Raw genomic sequence first — 4,041 nt, 5'->3', positions numbered from 1 at the left:
AGTAGGTTCTTTACCTCTTCTCATTCATTTAACAAACGATTTGATTGTCAGCAGTGGTTTTACAGGCAAAGTTGTCCGGAATGAAGAGTTCTATCATATGATACGAATATTGTATGTACTCATTTACACCCTTGAAAAATGTGATATCGCCCTCCAGTGGTCAATTTCTTTCAAATTTCTCTCAGACTTTTGGGACCATGAGTCGAACAGGCCCACCGGGTTTCGTTGCGATCGGGCTCTGTTAATCTGGTCTAACTGGTGCTCAAACTTCGTCAGCCAATGGCAGCCATGTTTTTGAGATACGCAAATGTCCTTGTGGACACGTGTAACACTTTGGACTAAGACCGTGCACACTGATTTTCATGTTGATAGGACAAATAGTTACGCAGTTCTAGTTTTTTCCCCCTCTCATAGCGCCACCAAGTGGCAAAGCTCCGCTATTTTTTTTCCTGTGACCGCAGATTGAGCTCTTACATAAGTGTTCTGAGTTTGGCAAAGATATCTAATTCCCTTCAGGACTTTCGAACATTTTGGCGTCCAGTGTGAGCCAAAGATTCTAACGACATAATGGCGCGTTTCCACATGTAGCGAGCGCAGCAGAGCATGTGTTTTCAATGAATTCCTATGGAAGTTGAGTTTAAACGCTCACGCGGTGCATTATGGGTGCATCATTATTGGTGCAACCAATCGCTGTTAAAAGAAGAAGATGAAATGCAAATGCAAGGCGGAGGGTGAACCAATTCCAGGGTAAGGCTAAAAGCAGCCAAATACTAAACATCATAAACCTGTCTTTTTAGGCAAGAACCAGACATAAGTGTCATGTAAGCTAATAAAATAGGTTAAATGGGACTAAATTTGTATTTAAAGTGATTACCCCTCTAAAAATTACCCCTATGCTGACAGAGCGCCCCCAGGAATTAGCGCTTCCCGAGCGCCCCCAGGAATTAACGCTGCCTGAACGCCCCCAAGGGTCTGTGCCTCGCAAGTGCCCTCCAGTGCCGACTCCTCACAAGTGCCCTCCAGTGCCTGCTCCTCGCAAATGCCCTCTAGTGCCTGCTCCACGCAAGTGCCCTCCAATGCCCACTCCTCGCAAGTGCCCTCCTGAGTCTCCTCTGGTCCCGTCCAGCCCTCCTGCGTCTCTGCTGGTCCCGTCCAGCCCTCCTGCGTCTCCGCTGGTCCCGTCCAGCTCCGCGTTGCCCAAGCGCCCCCAAGTGTCCGCGCTTCCAGAGCGCCCTCCTATGTCTCTGCTGGTCCCGTCCAGCTCCGCGCTTCCAGAGTGCCCCCCAAGAGTCCGCGCTTCCAGAGCGCCCCTAAGTGTCGGCGCTTCCAGAGCGCCCCCAAGAGTCCGCGCTTCCAGAGCGCCCTCAGGTGCCCGCTTCTCCAGAGCGCCCTCAAGTGCCCGCTCCTCCAGAGCACCCTCAAGTGTCTGCTCCCCCAGCGGGGAACTTCCTCAAGAAAATTTTAGGGGGGGGGTCATAAATCAGTTGAAAAAATAGGTTTTGGTGAATATTTTTGTAAAGCGGCTGATGATACCACTCTTTTTTTGCAAGATGCTAACCAAGTTCTTTTAGCATTAAAGTATATCCAGCAATTCTCCAAAGCATCAGGCCTGTTCTTGAACCTCTCAAAGTGTGAACTGATGTCCATCAAAGAATGTCATTTGTCAGAAATTTGTAATATTCAAATCAAAGATCAGGTATCTTATTTAGGTGTTATTATATGAAAAAATGAATTAGAAAGAAGCTCCTTAAATTTGAATCCATTAATTGAGAGTACTCAGAAAAAACTGAATATGTGGCTCCAACGTGATCTCTCATTGAAGGGAAGAATCTTACTAGCCAAAGCTGAAGGTTTGTCAAGGTTAACATATGCTGCTCTCTCTTTGAATGTTGACACTGCCATTCTTAAAAAAATTGATACAATGCTTCTCAACTTTGTTTGGAAGAATAAAACTCATTTTATTAGAAAAGCTGTATTTATGAACACCATTGAGAAAGGGGGTTTAAAGTTTCTTGATTTCACCACTTTAAACAACACCTTTAAAATAAATTGGATAAAAAATTGTATCAATAAGCCCTCCTCTATATGGAATCTGATCCCTAATGTTGCTTTTTTTTCCAAACTAGGTGGTTTAAATTTCTTATTAATCTCTAACTATAACTCCCCGGGCGCTGCAGCATAAAATGGCTGCCCACTGCTCCGGGTGTGTGTTCACGGTGTGTGTGTGTTCACTGCTGTGTGTGTGCACGTTGGATGGGTTAAATGCAGAGCACGAATTCCGAGTATGGGTCACCATACTTGGCTGAATGTCACTTCACTCATAACATCATGAAAATCCCTGTCAAATTATCTCATTTTCATAGGCAAATGTTGTTGGCTTGGTCCCTCATTTTTAAACACAATTTTACACCTCATTCGTATCTAATCTGGAATAACAAGAATCTACTGTATAAACACAAATCTATTCTTTTTTTTTTGAAAATTGGTTTAAAAATTTTATTATTTTTTTGTCTCAACTTTTCAATCAAAATGGTTCAATCTGTAATTACTCTGAGTTTTTAGCTAAGCATGGAATTCCTGTTAGTCCGAAAGAGTTTGCAATTGTTGCTGATGGAGTGCCACATGGGGTTCTCATGCTTTTTAGAGCTCTTTCTTTTCCAATCTCATGTCACTCAGTGGATCTTTGTAAAACATTTGTTTCTAAAACAGTGCCTTTCGTCATCCAAGTCAAAAAACAATAAGAAAATTTGAGTTTTGTTTCAGATGGAGTCTATTTCTGTGCCTTATGTAATCTCTTATTGGAATGGTTTAGTAAGTGATATTCCCTGGAAGAAAGTTTGGTCATTACCTCACAAATATTTAATTACTAACAAAATGAGAGAAATTGCATTTAAGTTGATTCATAGAATTTACCCGGATAAGTGCTATCTTAACAGACTTAAGAATGATATTAATACCAACTGTTTTTTTTCTGTTTAGAAAACAATGAAACATCTTTACATTTATTATGGAATTGCTCTTACACAACATCATTTTGGTGTGACATTCTTGACTTTATCAAATGTTATATGAATCCTAATTTTGAGTTTACTTATAGAAATGTCATTTTTGGCTTTCATGAATGTGAAAAAAAGTGATGCTTATTTTATAAACCTTATTTTCCTGTTAGCTAAATATCATATTCATAAATGTACATTTTCTAAATGTAAACCTCTTTTTTTTAAGATTCAAACTTGAAATGAAAATGTATTTTGATTCTATTGAGTTCTCTACAAACATAAAAGCAATAAGAACAATGACTTTGTTGAAGGACTTGGCACTTCCTTTGGACTGAAAGACTGAATGTCCCTGAACGGTTGTTGTATTGTTATGTTTTGACGATAACAATTGTTATTATTTTGTTGTTGTTGTTTTCAAGCATTCAATAAAAAAATAATAATAATAATGCCAATAATGCTCAGAAATCTGTTTTGATAAAAGTAAAAGCTTTTTTAGTGTAGCACTGTCATATTGAGTAATTTTTATGAAAAACACTGATAATATACCCCCACTTTATTGGTGTTTAAATATGTTTATGTTGAACTTCATTCATGAACAGATGGCACTGTATTAAGCAGTATATAAAAAGTGTTTCTGGTGCTCATAAAAACGTTTCTGTGTATTTGACAGATATTGCATTCAATTCACTTTATTTGTGCTAAGAGTATGGAAACACCGTGCGAGCGTCACTACTGGGAGCAGAAAGTGTCCGACTTAACGTCTCCACTTTTATTTCCGCCCCGACTTCAAGCGACTACTCTCGCCAGCCGGTGGCAGGCTAGATAGTTCATCTCGAACAAGCCTTAACCTTCCCCAGCCTTACACACGCTCTGCCTAAAATTGTATTCAGAGGCGTGCTCTGCCCTAAATTTGACACGCCCAGTACTGAGCATCTATTTGACGCTGTAATGGAAACGCACCGAAGACACTTGAGCCTGGGACTGACGGTTTAGGAGTTATTATGAGCAATACTTTTGATCGCTGTAGCGCCCCCGTCAGGCC

Source organism: Barbus barbus, assembly GCF_936440315.1.
Source record: "Barbus barbus genome assembly, chromosome: 2".
In the NCBI taxonomy this organism is placed as follows: domain Eukaryota; kingdom Metazoa; phylum Chordata; class Actinopteri; order Cypriniformes; family Cyprinidae; genus Barbus; species Barbus barbus.
The sequence above is the reverse complement of the archived record's forward strand: the minus strand, read 5'-3'. Positions refer to the sequence as shown.